The sequence below is a fragment of the Pinus tabuliformis genome, chromosome 6, assembly GCF_031772625.1.
Source record: "Pinus tabuliformis cultivar Carrire ecotype Pingquan chromosome 6, CPIR1, whole genome shotgun sequence".
Lineage (NCBI taxonomy): Eukaryota > Viridiplantae > Streptophyta > Pinopsida > Pinales > Pinaceae > Pinus > Pinus tabuliformis.
In genome coordinates this window covers 174,212,902-174,232,999 of record NC_142292.1, presented here as the reverse complement: position 1 = coordinate 174,232,999, position 20,098 = coordinate 174,212,902, and the positions used below count along the sequence as shown (strand labels likewise).

Below are 20,098 nucleotides of genomic sequence, written 5' to 3'. Positions count from 1 at the left end.
CTATAGAAAGATGAAGAGTTTAGTGAATCCCACTTGAAAGTGGATGGTAATGGAGTGTTACCACCAACACCTAAGTTTGGCATAGTTAAAGCTACCAATGGAGCAACAAGAGGTTTGGTGGATCCAACAATCAAAATTTTTGATGTTAACTTTGACGAAGAAAAATTAACTAGTGAGGAGTGGTTGCACATGATGCAACATACATATATCATTGATATGTTGTTATTTGGTGAGAGAAGACCACTTTCATATGGAAGACAAGTGGAAGACAACCTATTTGCAGCAACAGAGGTTGGTAAAGAATTGGAAAATAAATATTATGATGTAATGCCAGAGGTAGAGAAGGAAGAGGAAGAGGAGAAATCTCTCATTGTAGAGTAGAAAGAACAAAATAAATATGGTTGTACAAATGTTTCTCATATAAAATTAACATTTATTTTGAGTGTGCAAGTAAATAGGAAAATCATCTTCCAACTCTAGTAAAATGAGATCATGAAGAAAATGGCATAGTACAAGAAACAAAATTTGAAGAAAAATTGAAGTTCCTTGAAGCAAGGTTTGAAACACCAGTTTTTGATGAAGTCTGCATAGAAGTTGAAACACTGAGTGTTGAAGAACTAATTGGAGCAGTCAGCATAATATTGTCATAATCTTGAACACAATGAGGAATAAGATCAATCGGATAGGCTTGAGAATCGATAGGAGGGTCTTCCGGCTGCAGAGTAAAGATCTTTGAAGAAGGAGTGGGCTGCTCACTTTATGCCTTAAAATAAAATATAAAATAAAAATAAATTAAAATAAAATATAAATATTTTGAACATGAAAAAAGTTAAGGTTTTTCAGTCATTTGGTTTACCAATTAAGAATTTCCATGATTAAAAATTAGATTCCATTTTATAATTATTAATAATAAAGTTATAAATTAATTATTTAGTATGATTTACTTTAATCTTGACGATATATATGAAATTACTTTAATCAGAGTGATAGCGAAGTGAATATGACAATGGCAAGAGGCCGTCCAAGAAGAGTGAATTCTATTGCTCGTTCAATATTTTGTACATGATCGTGGAATTGTGGAAAAATCCTGTGTGAGTGATGTTTATTACTTGATCTTTTGTTCAATTTTTTCTATAATCTATGTAGTTTTTTCTATAATTTTTTCTATAATCTATGTATCAAAGCCGTTCCTGCAGTGCAGTTTTGAGTAGACTACATTTTTAAAAGAAGGATGTTGTTCTCTTTGTGAGAATGGTGGACGACTTCTTCCTCTGAACAGTTGAATATTGATTAACATGAGAAATTTCATAATCCAAGTCTTTGTCAATCAATCGTGTATCAAACGCAGCGTCAGATTTGAGATATTGAACTTTTATTTATATTATAATTAAACGCAGCGTCTGCTATTATAATTACCTCTCTCAGATAACAACATCGGGAGGTTGGTTTTATTTAACTATATAAATACCACCTCAATTGAAGGAAGGAAAGAGCGATGACAGCATCGGATCAAGATCATGAGGATGTGAACCTGCTTTGGATAATTTGGACGAGCTTGTCATCGATCTGGAAAGCTCTGGCGAGCACAGAGGCAGAAACAGGAGGAGAGGCTCCGAACAAGGCCGGCGCAACCTGCTGAGTTCCTGGATTCTGGCTGTTCAGTCCAGAGAAGGCCACTGCGTTGACAGGGCCAATGTTCTGTTGGAAATGCACAAGACCTCGAGGGAACACAAACACGTCTCCCTTCTCCAGCGTTGTGGAGAACAGAGTGTTGTTAGTGGTGATAAAGCCAACCAAGAGAGTACCCTCGATCACCACCAAGATTTCGGTGGCCCGCGGATGTGTGTGAGGAGGGTTGAGGCCGAGAGGAGCAGCGAAATCAAGGCGGACCAACGAAATTCCCAAGGTGTTTAAGCCTGGTAGCTGCGTTACAAAAGCTGGCGTTACAACGAATCCCAACTGGTTACTGGTATCTCCTGGTTTATCTAGGCCCTCAACCGGAAGTCGTCTGCTGTGACCGTCATCGCATTCTTACATGGAAACCCGTTCACAATAACTGCACAATTCAAAATATATATAAAATGTTATTCACCCATGATCAGCTAGCAGACAAACGCACAAGACATACATAATTATTCGGTCGAAATCCGGCAAGAATTATTGGAATCGGAAGTTTGATAGCTAGTTTCTGCACAATGAAAGCGTCCCAGGGTTTTTTCAGGGTGCTGAATCCAAATATGCAGTTAAAAAACCATTTTAACTGCAAGAAATCAAGATTTGACCTCAATTTCTTCGCCGGATTCCGTCACCGGAATCTTCAAAAAGTCGCATTATAGACAACTCCTTTTATAACTATGGTAAATGACCCGGTGTTGCAGGTCCACCCACCGAATCCCCTCTGCCACATACGACTGTGTCAGAGTTCTGGTTAGTTAGAGTCTAGAGTCTATAGTTATGTTTATATATATATGTCTGTCGGGAGGATATGGTCAGTTGCGTATTTTCTTTCGACATTCAAAAATAGAAAATATCTACCTTTATCTAATTTGTTTTAGATTGTCTTTTAAAAATGAAAAAGTTTGGTTTCATATAACGTGTTTTACTTTTTCAAACTAAAAAAAATTGTACAATGATCCGGAGTTTGTTTTAGATTGTCTTTTAAGAATGAAAAAGTCTGCTTTCATATAACATGTTTTACTTTTTCAAACTAAAAAAAATGTACGGTGATCGGGAGTATGATACAGTTTGGAAGTTAATATTTAATCACAAAAAATAATTAATTCATAATGGTGTTCTATATATATATATATATAAAGAGTAAGATTGTATTGCTTAACAAAATCAAAGTTTCAGTGCATAGTTCTACTATCTACTATCATTACTAGTATTTTTTAGAGCAATTTATTGAATGTGAAACTATATAGTTTTGCCCATCTCCTAATAGAGTTATAGAGTAATATGCCGAATGGGAAATTATATAATTTTGCCTATTTGCCAATAGAGTTATAGAGCAACCTGCCTATTGGGAAACTATATAATTTTGACCATCTGTCAATAGAGTTGTTACTCTAAAACTACAAAAGTTATAAAATCTGCACTGGAGTGTTTATGGAGTCATCATACCACAAAAGGCTATCAACCAAAATTTAACAATTATGAATCAAAAGAAGTTATATCAACCAACATATAACAATTATGAATCATAAGAAGTGATACCAACCAACATTTAACAATTATGAATCAGAAGATGTGACACGTGTTTAATCTCTCGCACTAGATCCTAGACACGTAGACGTTGTGCTAGTGCATGGAATATGACACTCAATTTGAGCAATGAAAGTGTCCATCCTCTCCACATAGAACCACAAGTTCCACTATTCTCTTTTCACATCATCAAGGCTAGCAAAAACATTATACCTATCATCTCGTTTTTCCATAAGAATACTTCCTATCAAGGTTTCCTTTTTCCAATAACAACTAATGAAAAAATACTACTCTTTTAAGTGTGGCTAGTGTCCGAAATCCACTGCCCACATTCCACCACTAGCTCTGAATCTGAGAAGAAATGTCTTTCTCTAGCTGCTGTTGGGCACCAAATTGGCCTATCTTTTCCCTGCATTTCCACTCCTCTTTTCATCCCTTTTGTATTCGTTTGCATATATTTACTGTGTAAAACTATGAGGTAATTCCCCTTTTATCGTCTCTTGGGATATTTAATTAATGGAGTAGAGTCATGAGGGTTTTACCTATGCGAACCACTAAGACATGTTATGACCGCCGATTATGGAGCGCAGGTGTTGACCGCACATCATATCACTGCAGTTCCGCGATTCACAACAGCTGATCGACCACAACGAAACAACATAATTGATTTGTAGCTGTTCCCAACCCATTTTTGTATATGTATATTTTGTGAATATATATACATATCTATATCGGGAGGATATGGTCAGTTGCGTATTTCCTTCCACATTCAAAAATAAAAAAAGTCTACCTTTATCTAATATGCTTTAGATTGTCTTTTAAGAATGAAAAAGTTTGATTTCATATAACATGTTTTACTTTTTCAAACTAAAAAAATTGTACAATGATCCAGAGTTGGATACGTTTGAAAGTTAATATTTAATCACACAAAATAATTAATTGATAATGGTGTTTATTATATATATATATATATATAAAGTAAGATTGTATAGCTTAACAAAATCAAAGTATTCGTACATGGTTTTTAGAGCAACTTTACGAATGGGAAACTATATAATTTTATTCATCTCCTAATAGAGTTATAGAGCAACCTACCTATTGGGAAACTATATAATTTTGACCATCTTCCAATAGAGTTATTACTCTAAAATTGCAAAAATTGTAACATCTGCACTACAGTGTCTATGGAGTCATCATACCACAAAAAACTATCAACCAACATTTGATAATTATGAATCAAAGAAGTGATATCAACCAACATTTAACAATTATGAATCAAAGAAGTGATATCAACCAACATTTAACAATTATGAATCACAAGAAGTGATATCAACCAACATTTAACAATTATGAATAAGAAGAAGTGACACTTGTCTCATCTCTCACACTAGATCCTAGAGGCTCAAACGTTGTGCCAGTGCATAGAATATGACACTCATTTTGAGGAAGGAAAGTATCCATCCTCTCCACATAGAACCACAAGTTGTGCTATTCTATTTTCACATCATGAAGGCTAGCAAAAACATTATACCTATCATCCTATTTTTCCATAAGAATACTTCCTATCAAGGTTTTCATTTTCGAATAAATAAATAATGAAAAGATACTACTTTTTTCAGCCTGGCTAGTATCCGAAATCCACTGCCCACATTCCTCCACCAGCTCTGAATATGAGAAGAAATTTCTTTCTCTAGATGCCATGGTCTCAAGGTTTTGAAATTTACTTCGAATATCAAGAGGAACATACAAGTGAAATGACTCATCAACCTCTTGGGCTTACTGATGGGCTCGATTATGGTCCTAGGGGCCTCATCCTCCCCATCCTCCCCTTCTTCTCCTCATGCACTGACGTTTCATGGGGCTTGTCTCATAATGCAAATGAAAATCAAACAATGTTTGACCAAGATACATAACACCACGAACAAAGCACTGGTGCTCAAGCACTAGCGCTCAAGCACTAGCTAGACACAAAAAATAGAGCTCCAAAGAGGTCCAACACAACTCTTAGCATGAATAAGCCAACATTCAAGGACAACTAAACAAGATTTAAAAGATTTAGAGATAATTTCTTATTATGTGCTTAATATTATTTATTTTGCAGAATATTGAGAGATTATTGAGTAAATTCTGAAGTTCTTTAGAATGAGAGAATTTAGGGTCTTGCTTCGATGGACCAATAAATGAATAGGATGTTATGAAATTATTGAACAAACTTTGGAGCTCCACTAAATCTCAGGATTGAGAAAATCTAGGGATGTGTTCCTTGCTACAGGAGAAGCCAAAACTCAAAATTTAATGAAGATTCCTATTGTTGGGGACCAAATCCACATTTTGAGGGATTTTCGAGGGGAAAGTTGTCTCCTTTCAAAGAGGATGCTTCCCCATCAACTTGTACAAGTACCAATTCATATATGCTGTTAAATTAGTTGGTAATGATGTTGATCATATATGTTATTAAATTATTTTGAGTTGTTGACATGTTTGGCATTATCTTTTAAGATAGAAAAAAATCTAATTCTATGTAATACTTTTCACATTGTTATTTAAAAATGGGAAAAAGAAAACATACAATGCTTTCAGGTATAATAATATTTCTAAGTTTTCATGTATAATTATTTTATTTTTTATCTATGCAATTTAATTATTTAATAGATGCTAAAAGGTTAATAAATCAGAGAGTTTTTTTTTTCCTTATCTTGTCGGTGTGGGAGGGTTCAAGGGTAAGGGAATCAAGTGGGATGGGTAACTAGGTGGCATGGTGATGGAGGGGGGAGGAAGAATATATATATATATATATATATATATATATATATATATATATTATATATATATATATATATATATATATATATATATATATATATTGATTTGTCAAAGAGATTGCCCATGGGGCTTTCGATTGACGGTGAATGGGTGCACTGTTAAGACACTCCTTGTGATAGGTCACTGGTTCTAATCCCCCGTGGGTGCTTACCTACCAAAAAGAAAAAGAATTATCAATGAGATATAATAAGAATAATGCCTTGTGTAATACCCCTAGTAGCCCAATTAGGGCGATGCCACCGCTTCTGACTCTGATATCATAATCGTAATATAAAACATATAGAATGACAAAATAGTAAAATAACATGCTAGATAATCCATAAAACATGTAGATGACAAGTTTCAAGCACTTATCTATGAAATTCGTTGACTAGCTATATGACTTAGACATACCATCCAACCATATACCATGTTACTCGTGCTCTCTTAGCTTTCAATCACCCTCGAGTTAGAGACATTACTCCATGATGGTAACGCCTACTAAAGCAAGGTACATATCCACAACGAGATACAAATAAGGCCAAGGTACCAGACCATAACATCCTCTAACCAATAATCTCATATGCCCCATTTGCCCTGCACTCAATTAATGCACCCCCTTCTTTTCACTAACAGTCAATCGGGCGATACCACTACCTCCAGGGTGACCAAATTGGTCGACCATGTATTTCCTAGACCGTGTGGCTTCCAAGAGTTCCTACTACCCTTATGAGTCTCTAATTACCCTCTAGGCCCTCACATATAGACACTTGTCCCCACTTAGCCACATCCAATTGAATAGGATAACCACCATTTTATAGGAATTGTACCCCTTACTTTTACATCTTTTAATGATATAATACAATATTATAATGTATCAAAGCACTTTTATGATCATGGAGTCCTAGCCCCCCATACACTTTTTGTACCTAAGTCTACAACCATGGTGGTATTATGTTAATCCCATTGTATTTACATAATATGTATACTAGGCTCACTGAACTTTTACCTCATACTCTATCTAGCCTAATCACATGGGAACTCTGGTCTTACAATGTATCAATACAATGTCCCACTCACCTAAAAAATTATACATAAGCAAGCACACAGGCCTCAATGGAACTTAGTGATGGGCTTTCCAATTCGGTGCAAAATAAAGCCCATCTAACCTTTCCTAGGCACATAAAGGCTATATTAAATCTCTCCTTTTACACTTAACAATGTTTTCTTAGCTTTAATAAGATCTTAGGAAGGTTTAGAGATAATTGCTTATTATGTGCCTAATATTAATTAACTTGTAGAATATTGAGAGAATGTTGAGCGAATTTTGAAGATATGTAGAATGAGAGAATTTCGGGACTTTCTTCGATGGAATAACAAATGAATAGGATATTATGAAATTATTGAACAAATTTTGTAGCTCCATTGATTGAGAAAATCTAGGGATGTATTCCCTGCTACAAGAGAAATCAAAACTCAGTATTTAAAGAAGATTCCTATTGTTGAGGACTAGATCCACATTTTGAGGGATTCTGGAGGGGAAAGATGCCTCCTTTCAAGGGGGATGCTTCCCCATCAAATTGTATAAGTACTAATTCAAATTAGCTCCTAGGGGCATGAAATTTTTGGCCTTGTAAAGAAAAATTGTTATTTAGCAATTCTACTTTCATTTATAGCAGGGATGTACTTGATTTGATCTGAGTAATGAAGTTTGGTTTCATTTCTAGCTTCCGAGGCTTGGTTTCCCTCATAGGAATTTGAGTATCCTTGGGATTGGCCATCCTGGGAGCCTTAGGTCCTTACTATACAATTTATTTATCTTCTTTGCATTTCTTAGTCACTGACATATCTTATTCTTGCATTTCGTATTTTTGCATTTAGTATTCATGCTTCATTTGTTGTAGGTTAAATTAGTTAAATGATTGAAATAATTTGATTTTTAGGTCATACATATAGTTAAAATTATGAATCATCCTTATAAAAACTCTACAAAATCATATTCATCATTGAGTTACTTGGATTAGTTTACTAGTTCATAATTCTAAAATTTCTAGTTTCAGTAATACATTTTTGTTGAATTTTAGCACATGTTAATGAACCTATTTTGAGTTTATTCCACTTATGTTGAAGTTTAAAAACATTCAAATTAATCAAAAAAATTCACCCCATAGCATTTTCACTATATTAGGTGAGGAATTTGAGTATTTAGATCAACTTACTAGTTCATTGTTATGAAATTTCTGGTTTTTAGTTGTAAATTTCTGCTGAATTTTAGCACATGCTAATGAAGATCTTTCAAGTTGGTTCCACATAGATTTAATCCTAAAAAAATTAAAATTAATATAAAAAATTCCCGCAACATTTTCATTTTATTAGCTTAGGAATTTGGCAGGTTAACTCAAGAAATAAGCTTGCTAGAAGTTTCGTGTAGCAGAATGGAGGTATCTTGCAACAATCTTGTAGTAACACAAATTTCCCTAAATTTCTTCTAGAATTACATCCAAAGATTTTCCTTTATTTATCATCACTCCATAATGTCGTTTAAACCTTTAAGATGGATTTGAGAATACCAGAGACTCCATAGGCACTTTGCTTCATAGTTTGATCTGGATTCTCTCCGCTACTAGAATTAACCAAGATCTTTTAATTCTGTGATGTTAACAAAATTGCATGTGAAAGAGTATGAAAAACCGTATGTGCGTGCTTTAAAGAAGAGGAAAAATAATGACAACCATCAAATCAAAGAACACAAACAAGTTGATAATGAAGTTCACCAAGTGTGGGTTACGTCTACGGGCTAGACGTTAAGAGTGGGGAGGCTGCTTCATTAAATGTTGAAGAATGATGTTAAGTACATGGTACATTATTTGTCATTACAAGGGTAAACTCCCTCAAATAGAGTGGGATTTCCCTCCATGAGATGTTCTCCTATAAGTGCTCTCACTCATATGGGCCCTCCTTCAGCATGACAAGATGATAAATTCTCATATGACATGGCATACAAGTATCTTTCAACATAATGGTAACAAGGATCTCAACAATAAAATCATCATCTCAGCAAATCAAAAGAAAGACATAGCATCACTACATCATATACCTCCACTTCCGGGGATGGCATGAAAATGCAAATCTTAGTTACAAAAACAGACATCATCGTTGAATTTGTGGCACGAAATCATGTTAAACAACTATAAACTTGACCCCTTTCTGACACTGTCAAATCTGGACCCTCGGGAATCTCAAAGATTCTCCAAAGATTCCTTATTAATGACTCCTTGAAATCTTGCTGCTCAGATGACCATTCTGAGTCCACCATCGTCCTCCTTGTAAAATTTTGATAAAAATGACTATAAAGTTGGCATCATTCTACCTTTGTAAAAAATCAACCTCCAAGGGAATCTTTTAGATTCCTCAAGCTTTTGCAAAATGAATATTCTCAAAATGGTTATGTCTTCAAAAACATGCCGTCCGAATTTCGCTATTATTGGGTTCAACACTGCCTCTTCTATCCCAGGTGAATGAATGTTTGGGTTTAAATATGTGTTTTTGCACAAACAATACAAAGACAAGCCACTTGGGCAATTGGTGGTAGGGTTAAGTTGGGCAAGGGAGGTCGGTGGTTCCAACCCTGCCCTCACTTGAAATTTCGTGTGGTTACATAACGATTTTGGTGTTTTACACAATTTGGTGGTACAGGCGCGTTTAGTTTGGTTTTTTTTTTTATTAGGCTGCCACATTGGGCAGGCTGGCCACTGGTCGACGTGAGTTCAAACCCTGTCGACCCATTGTATTCTGCCATGTTGTGCCGTTTGATTGGGTGGCCCACCCACATTTTTTGACTATATCATATAACAATTTCGTTGGGGGTGGCAGCCCACCACCCCTTTTTTATATTTTTGTCATTTTATTTAAACAATATGGTCAAAAGTTTCCCACCGAATTTTTAGGATCACCGACAAAATTAAAGAGGCAAAATAATTCACCCGTTCTAGCAGCTATTGTAACATGATTAGTTTTGATAATTTAAATTTTCTTATATAATAGGTTTTGGTACTTTAGAAATAATAAATGGGTCTGCAAGAGTAAAATGCGCCCTCAAAATGTAAATTTAAGTCTCATTAGCTGGTTGATTTAGTTAATCATGCATTTAAACATGATTAAATGATGTAATAAAGTAAATTCAAACATGGTTTACAAACAACCGAGAATGAATTTTACAAAACATAAAGTGGTTTTTGCTTATAACATCCTCATGTACAAAAACAACTCTCAGTTTTCTAACAACTATTATGGTTTTGGAGATACAAATGCATCTTTGAAGGCATGTTTTCCAGAAATTTCATGTTTTAGTCACCTTTTTGAAGAGAATATGGTGGCTAAACAAAGATTAATCTTGGGAAACTAGAGGAGGTTTTTGTTCCTACAATTCTATGATACAAAAACCTCTCTCCGTTTTGTAACAGAGGTTATGGTTTGGGATATTCGGATGAATCTTTGCATGCATGTTTTCCAAAATTTTCCTTTTCTTAGTGAGTGTTTTCAAATGCAGTTTCCAAGCAAGGGGAAACGAATTTTCAAAAAATGAAAGGGGTTTTGTTGCTAACATCATCATTTACAAACACTTCTCTCAGTTTTCTAACATCTATTATGTTGGGAGACACAAAGGTATTAAAGGACCCTATTTTTCAGAATTTTAGGAGGAAAAAGCTCAAAGACAATTAGTGACTTGGAGGCCACCTGATCAAATATGAGTTGCAATCAAATTTAAATTTTCTTCTTGATAAAAAAAATCCTCAAGGATAGTACTAGAACTCTTCAAATAGTTTTAGTTACCTTTATTTGTGTTCTATTTTTGTAATACAGTTTTCTGGTATTTGTAATAACTCTCGATATTTTTATGAATATATTCTGTGAGGAAATTGTATAAATACTTCATCAATTGAAGAAATATGGGTTGGATTTTGATGCCAAGGCTCTTAAACTATCTAATAGCTTCTCTTATAGAATTCTAATGAAAGCCTTCCAGCTCCAGTTATGACAAAATTTTGTGATTCCTGTATGTCTTTCTAGTGTTTCCATAAGTTGTTTCTATATATGTTCAAAGAAATTGTAGGAAGGTTTGGGTAAGGTAGATTAAGTCTTAATCTCCCTGTAATTCCCTGCAAAATCATAACCTTTAGAAAGAGATTAGCTTATTAGACTATCTGTCTGAAATAGCTCCTCTTGGAATAAGTTTCACTTTGGCCTTCTGTTACCTTCGAATATGTTTTTGTTGGGCTGTAGAAATCTTCTACACACATCTAAATTTCCCTAGTTGTTAAGTAGTCAGTCTGACTGCTCAATTATAAGGAATCCCCTTACATTCTTCTACCATAATTCTTGAAAAAGATAAGTCATTCTGTCAGGCTTGAAGCTGACACTTTTAGAAGGGACCCTGTGAGAGAGGCCTTTAATCATGATTAGGGATTATCATTGATCGCCAACAATCCACAATAAAACCATAAATCTGGCCATTGTGCTTCAAAGGCTTTTGTTCAGTGACAGATGAACAATGTTAAACAAAGCCTCGTAACAATTGATGGAGCCCCCTCTGTTTCAAGGGCCAGCTTGAACCTAAAGGCTAGTTGAGTTGGTTTCCCGGCATAGTTTTTGCATCCAAGGATTGCCTACGGGAAACAGGTACAAAATCTAGCGCCATTGCCGGGGAGCGAAGTAACGAATATATATTTCTCTAGGGAATGATAAAGATTAGATCTATTCTTTTCTAGTGAACAAGGAGTAGACATTTATTATTGGTTGCATTTCTTTCACTTGGCGACTCCACTTTGACATATGGCGATTCCACTGGGTGACCAATCCCACCGTTTCGAAATTTCAGCTACCTTTACTGCTATGCAAGGTCCATTGATACTTTCAATCAGTAGTATATGTCTCTCCCTCTTAGCCATGGTCAAAAATCTAAAATGTCTACAGAGGATGCAACTTTTGAAGTACACCTATGAGTATAGGTTTTCCATGGGATTTTATGTTCATATTGTATATATTCTTCAGATTTTCAGCTGCTCGCAACATGGTTTGTCAATAAATCCACTTCGCACTTGGTTACATTGGAAAGCGGATTACACCTAATAGTGTGAATTTTTTCAGTTTAGTTAGATAGAGTTTTGGGGATTAAATAGATATTTTGAGTTTCAATATGTAGTAGATCAACGTGTTCGATGTTTATGAGTGGTGTGATTTGAAGAGTATATGATAGATCAACTTATATTTTTAGTGTTTAGAAATTTTCAGTTTTCAGATTTCAATATGAAAGAGTATCTAAATTAGTGCAGGCATATGGTTGCATTTCACCGTTGTAGGTTGTAGTGTGTAGTGTGCAGTAGCATAGTATTCAAATGAAAACACTGATCCATGGAGATTCGTTATATTCGACATAAGATGGAAAATTAGTGGTTGGTGGTTTTATGGTATGACTCTATGCCCAACACTAAAGGCAACCAGTCTACTAGTTCTCTGCATCCCACAGGGGGAATCAGTCCCCATTAGAGCCGATGTTGTAACATGATTAGTTTTGATAATTTAAGTTTGCTGATATAATAGGTTTTAGTAGTTTAGAAATAATAAATGGGTCTGCAAGAGTAAATTGCGCCCACAAAATGTAAATTTAAGTCTCATTAGCTGGTTGATTTATTAATCATGCATTTAAACATGATTAAATGATGTAATAAAGTAAATTCAAACATGCTTTACAAACAACCGGAAATGAATTTTCAAAAATGGAAAGAGGTTTTTATTTATAACATCCTCATGTACAAAACCCACTCTTAGTTTTCTAATAGTTGTTATGGTTTTGGAGATACAATTCCATCTTTGAAGGCATGTTTTCCAGAAATTTCATGTTTTAGTCACCTTTTTGCAGAGAATATGGTGGCTAAACAAAGATGTACCTTGGGAAACTGGAGGAGGTTTTTGTTCCTCAGATTAACAGAGGTTATGGTTTGGGATATTTGGATGAATCCTTGCAGGTTTGTTTTCCAGAAGTTTCCTTATTTTAGACATGGTTTTCAAATGCGGTTTCCGAGCAGGGGGGGAACAAATTTTCAAAACATGAAAGAGGTATTTGTTGCTAACATAATCATTTACAAAAACCTCTCTCATGTTTCCAACATCTATTATGTTTTGGGAGACACAAAGGTATTACATGACCCTATTTTTTAGAATTTCGGGAGGAAAAAGCTCAAAGATAGTTAGTGACTTGGAGGCCACCTCATCAAATATAAGTTGAAACCAAATTCGAATTTCTCTTCTTTATAAAAAAAATCCTCAAGGATAGTACTAGAACTCTTCAAATAGTTTTAGTTACCTTTATTTGTGTTCTATTTTTTTTAATACAGTTTTCAGATATTTGTAATAGCTCTTGATATTTTTATCAAGATATTCTATGAGGAAATTGTATAAATACTTCGTCAATTGAAGTAATATGGGTTGGCTTTTGATGCCAAGGCTCTTAAACTACATAATAGCTTCTCTTGTAGAATTCTAATGAGATCCTTCCAGCTGCGGTTATGACAGAATTTTGTGTTTCTCGTATGTCTTTATAGTGCTTTCATAACTTGTTTCTACATATGTTCAAAGCAATTGTAGGAAGGTCTGGGAAAGGTAGATTAAATCTTAATCTCTTTGTAATTCCCTGCAAAATCATAACCTTTAGAAAGAGATTAGCTTATTGGACTATTTTTCCAAGATAAGTCCTCTTTGACTGATTTTTTCTTTATGTTTTCTGATAGCCATTAAAAGAGATTAGCTTACTAGACTATCTGTCTGAAATAGCTCCTCTTGGAATCGGTTTCACTTTGGCCTTTTGTTACCTTTGAATATGTTTTTGTTGGGCTATAGAAATCTTCTACACGCATCTAAATTTCCCCAGTTGTTAAGTAATCATTCTGACTGCTCAATTATTGGGAATCCCCTTACATTTTTCTACCATAATTCTTGAAAAAACTAAGTCATTCTGTCAGGCTGGAAGTTGACACTTTCAGAAGGGACCCTGTGAGAGAGGCCTTTAATCATGATTAGGGATTATCATTGATCACCAACCATCCCCATTAAAACCATAAATCTGGCCATTGTGCTTCAAAGGATGTTGTTTAGTGACAGGTGAACAATGTTAAACAAAGCCTCGTAACAACTGAGGGAGCCCCCTCTGGTTCAAGGGCCAGCTTGAACCTAAAGGCTAGTTGAGTTGGTTTCCTGCCGTAGTTTTTGCAGCCAAGGACTACCTATGGGAAACAAGAACAACAACAGCCAAAAAAGTAACTTTGATATTAGTTTTTGTTGATAATTTATTTTTTATAAAATTCTAGTTATTTGTCACTAAATTATCTATAAATATTATATAATTTTTGTTTTATTGTTTTAGATTTATTTGTACACTAGTAATTTTGTTCTACTTTTATTTTACAAATAAAATCAAATTACATGTTAGAAGTTCAATTTAAAAACTCATTATCTAATATAGTTCATTGCTTCTAAAATTAGATGCATTTAAAAATAATGTGTAATAATTCTAAATAAAATTTAATTCTATAAATAATGTTTCGTTAGCACACGGTACAATTAAATATATTTTATTTCTTTCAAATTATTTAGGAAAAGTTTCAAATGGTCCACCCTGATATGTTGCATGCAAAAAAAACATAGAAAAAAGAACAATAACATCGCCAATGGTTCTTGTTATCCATGTTTTTAAAAATTAAATGTTATTATATTTATTGTTTTAATTTTTGTTTGAACATGACAAGTTCAATTTAAATGTCCACATCTTCCTGTATAATTAAAAATACTGGATTGAATTTAACGTGTGCCATAGACTAATATGAACTACATAAAAATCTAATAAAGGCTTCATGCAAAGCCTTGTTTTATATTAGTAAATGGATTAGATTGGAAATTGGAAAATCTTATTGTTTTCTTCACACTCAAAAACTTACCCTTCACCTTCGGTCTACTACTTAAAATGTCGTTGATATTTCTGGATAATTCTATTTTCAAGTCCGTTGCTTCCCAATATGGTACCCCGAGAGAAATTGTTTCAGATGGAGGAGCACAGTTCACATCCCACATGATAGAGAGGCTCATGTAGAAATATGGGGTTAAACATAGAGTCACAACTCCATACCATCCCCAAGCGAATGGATAGGTAGAAAGCACAAACAAGGTATTGGAAAATATCTTGACAAAAACTGTAGCAAGTCATCGCCAGGATTGGTCACAGAAACTTCCAGAAGCTCTTTGGGCGTATAGGAAAACATGGCGGAATACAACTGGGTTTTAACCATTTGAGCTAGTCTACAGGAAATCCCCCTTGTTTCCAGTTGAATTCGAGATCAAAACGCTCAAAAAAGATTTGGAAGTGGGATTATACTTATCAGAGGCCTAGAAACACCAGCTGGAACAACTCAATGAGTTAGACGAGATTTGTTCAGTAGCTGTCCAGAGAACTACTGCTATCCAACAGTAGAGAATGAAATGGCACAATAAATTTATCTAGAATAAGGTGTTTCATACAGGGGACTGGGCATTGTTATATGATTTCTGGTTCAAAGACTTCAAAGGAAAGCTTCACACTCGTTGGATGGGACCCTATGAAGTGGACGTTGTATTCGACAATGGCACAGTCAGATTGGTTACAATAGATGAAAATCGTACTTCCTTCCTAGTGAACGGACACTGTTTGAAGTTATACCACTGTCCAACTTCTAAAGATGCCTTCATCAAACATCTTTCTGATACATCTGGTTTGATGGTTGTTGGTGCAGAGAATTCTCCCTTTGCCTTCTGAATATATATATATATATATATATATATATATATATATATATATATATATATATATATATATATATATATATATATATATATATATATATATATATCTATATATATATATAATAACAACAATAAATATATGCTGTTAGTACTTACTTGTTTGTCTTTTTGCAGGAATAAGAACTGAATTATGACAAGGAGAAATAGAGAAATTTTTCAAGTAATAGTCGTTGTTGTTACTCTGCCCATTGCTATTGCTCCATCAGTGTTGCTACTCCGTCGTTGCTGTTACTCCGCCGGTGTTGTTACTCCACTGTTGTTGTTACTCCGTCAGTGTTGTTACTCCACTGTTGCTGTTACTCTGCCGGTGCTGTTACTCCACTGTCACTGTTACTCTGCTGGTGCTATTACTCCACTGTTGCTGTTACTCTGTCGGTGTTGTTACTCCACTGTGCTGTTACTCCGTCGGTGGTGTTACTCCACTGTTGTTGTTACTCTGTCGATTGCTGTTACTCCATTGGTGTTGTTACTCCGTCATTGTTGTTACTCTGCCGTTGTTGTTACTCCTCGGTGCTGTTACTCCATAGCTGCTGTTACTCCACTGGTGTTGTTACTCCGTCGGCACTGTTACTTCGCCATTTCCGTTACTTCGCCAGTTATTTTTGTTATTACTCCACCGCCATGTAGGTCGCTGGGTACACCTTCATTGACTCTTATTGATTTTATTAAAATATTCCAAAAAAAAGAGACTAGTATGTGCTGCGGACGACTGCATTTAAGTTCGGGGTGGTCCCGTCATAAAGAAATGATGGCATACCTAAAAATCGTAATCATATCACATCATTACCAAATCCAATGAGAATGAAAACCAAAAAAAGCATGCGGTTTTGTAATCATGATTCCTACGCGTCGGAATTTGAAATCATATGCCAAGAACTTTACAGGTCATTTCCCCAGTACATTGCATTCAATTACCATAATCATTCACCTGTACTACCATACCCTGCCATTATTTGCTGTGTTTTTTGAGGTGTACCGACCATTATTATCATTCTTTTACCCCGTGGCCACCATGCTAACAATATTGTCATCGTCAGTTGGGTTGTTGTTACTCTCCCCTACCAGCGGACTGTAACCATCGTGTTCATCCAGTTCTCACGGTGATGGGTGGGTTGGCTGTGTGCCATGAGCCGGAGGGCACGACAATGGTCAGAAACAATCAGGAAGTATGGCAGGTTTTTGAAAATGCAGGATGGAATGTCTATTTCGACAGATTGCAAGGGTTTAATGAGGCAATTGCAATTGAATTTTCACTCAATTTAGAGGAAGGGAGCTCTCGGGTCTGGGGGATAGAAATTCCTGTTACAAAAGAAACCATTGCAAAGGTCAGCGGGCTACCCCAGTAGGGGCAGAAATAGTTTTCACGAAGAACCTCCCTTCCGGAGTTCCCCAAAGCATTCTTGCAGGCCGGAGAAAATGTTGTTCAGAAAGGCCAATGGTACGACTGAAATTCATTACCACACCCATGGGGTGAGGTAGCAGGTTTTGTAATGAGATACATAACCTACAAGGGGAGGTATACCACCATGTTTAAATACCATTTCAAAATATTGGCTCACCTCTGGTTCCCACAGGCGGAAGCCTTCTCATTGAATATGCCTTTCTTCCTGTTAAGGAGTCTCCAGCTGATGGTGCACTCTGCTCGGTGCTTGCAACAAGTGGCAGCAGTCATTACCAACCATGGTCTAGTCCAGCTATTAGACATGCACGCAATTGGTCGATTTCAAATCCCTTGGGAAACATTCTAGGATTCTACAGAGGAAAAGATAGTAGCTGCTAGAGCCGCTAGAGAAGAAGAGCCTGAAGCGATGGAGGAAGGAACCGGAGTAAAGGATGAATACATAGATCAAGAGGAACTAGAGGAAATGGAGATGGAAACTGAAGGGTTGGAACAAAACTAGGAGTGCAAACATGGGATGATAGTCGAGGTTGCTCCAAAAGAACCAACCTCGACCGCAGAACCGATAAAAAAAGAAGTGCTATATTAAGGGGCCAATATAGAAAGGGCCACTAGCACCACGACCAAGGCTGTCCCTCAAGAACCAACCTCGATCATTGAGCTAGTGGAGCAAATCAACAACACTAAAATAAGCGAGGAGGGACCACATCAGGCTGAGGTGGAGGAGTCTGTTAATATTGCGGCTGGGGGTGTCCCACAAGAACCACCCTCGACTGTAGAACCAATGGAGGAAGATGAACCTGGACGAGAGGGGCCCGAAGCTGAAAGAACCGTTGGGCCAACAGAAGAAGAGGCTATGGGTATAATGGATGGAATTGATGTAATTATGTAAGAATCCATTTGTATCAATGTCGTGCTGGAAGAAACAGTGCCAACATCGTCTATTCAAGAACTGCTGGACACGGAAGGTGGTGTTACACAAGAACCTCCATCAACATGTCCGACCCTAGAGACCACAGAGGAATTAGATGTTGGGCTTGATGCTATTCCACAAGAACCAGCATCAACCTCAGAACAGGGGACTACACAGGCGGGGTTTTTAACCTAGAGCAGAGATGCTGCAGACAGAGAGAAAGAGCTCGAGGCTACAACTGGGGCCAAGATAGATCAGGTAGGAAAATTCTTTCAATTTTCCTCTTACTTCTCCATTCCAAAAAGGGCAAGGGTGTCTCGCTCTACTCGACACACATAGGAAGATGTGGCCATTCTGCCAATTTTGAAGTATGATGGGTCGAAGATGGAACCAGCTGCCATAGGTTTGTTGGCCGCATACCCCTACGAAGACCTTTCCCAGTGTTAGCCTCCTGCTGCAGCAGGTTAATCATCTTTCATGATCGACAGTTTTACATGCCAAATATGTCGTGCTATGCATGCTGCAATGCTCCATATTTGCTACAGATGGCCAAAAAGTATCCACCAGAGTAGGCTGGTCTAAAGGCCACTGCTGTGTTCCAATTTTGTTAAAGCAATCCATTTTTGGGTTGAGGCAGTTTTCCAGTTGGAGGTACTCAGGCTGGAGTTCACTAACAAATTTTTTATTATATAACTCCCTATTGGTTTTTCCCTCCCCCTATTAAAATCATGTATATAAATCCCCCTATGTAAATACCCCTCCCTGGCATTATAGCCATACTTTCTACTAAGTCCGGGAAATCTCAGTCCATCTGGGACTGTTTTTAGCCCATCCGAGTCATTGAGGAACTAGTTTCACATCTGGTCAGCTAGTAGCCTCTCCCTTAACCCTAAAAACCCCCAAAAACCCACATTCCGCCCCTAACCCAAAGATCCCGCGCATAAACATTAACCCGCGCCTTTATTTAACCTCGCAAACCCGTTTTCCTAAATCTATAACCCGCCGCGCATATTAAGTTCGGAATATTCCTGCGAATATTCCCGCCCGTTAACCCCATATCACGTCGCGTCTGCCGGTAGCCGTCCGATCCATAGCCCCGCAGATCTACGGCTGGCGGGCATCCTTATCCCCGACGCGTCCGGCCTTTAACGTCCGAGAGTTCAGCGGTTTTGCCGCCGTACTCCTGCCACACATCAAGCGTCGGGCTGTGGCGGAGCCCCTCCCTCCGAAACCGCCATCCCCCATAAGCGGTGTGCCACATACCGCTTACCGCCTGGTGACGTCACCAGCCCACATCACCCCTGCACGTCACCAGCCCACGTCACCCCTGCACAGTCAACAACCCACGTCAACCCCCCTGTACAGTGACCCGATGAGTCACCCGCCTGCGTGGCCTCCTGCCACATCACTGCCACGTGTCCCGCCACCGTACCTGCCACGTCATCGTCCGTACGAGATGACGTCATGCTGACGTCATCCCGCCACGTCGCCATGCTGACGTCACCCGCCGTACAATGCTGACGTCATCAGCCCTTTTTTTGACGCAGAGGCGCGAAAGTCGCACTTCGGAGCCCCGGAATCGAATTCTGAGGCAGTTTTTGATGAGCGATTTGCACCTCAAATCGCTCATCGCAGGATTTTTTGGGCCAGAATGGAGAATCTTTAGGGAATCTTTAAGGAATCTTCGCCCCATGCAGCCCCAGGAAGCCCGAAAAGGCGTAGAAATGATCCGTTTTCTTCACAGAGCATATCAAAATGATCAGAGGACAATTCCAGATGATACAGAGGCCGAAAAGCGGCCATTTACTGGTGATTAGACACGCAGCATAGCAGATCAGCAGCCCAGATTTTGTCAGAGAGTATCAGTGGAAGAAAGGACGCCAGAAAGAATC

General features: G+C 37.1%; 1 pseudogene; it reads right to left on the bottom strand.

Annotated features, from left to right (window-relative positions):
• Window positions 1–1,515: 1,515 nt before the first annotated feature.
• On the bottom strand, window positions 1,516–16,877 carry LOC149258001 (germin-like protein 1-3 pseudogene; annotated as a pseudogene).
• Between the last annotated feature and the right edge of the window lie 3,221 nt (window positions 16,878–20,098).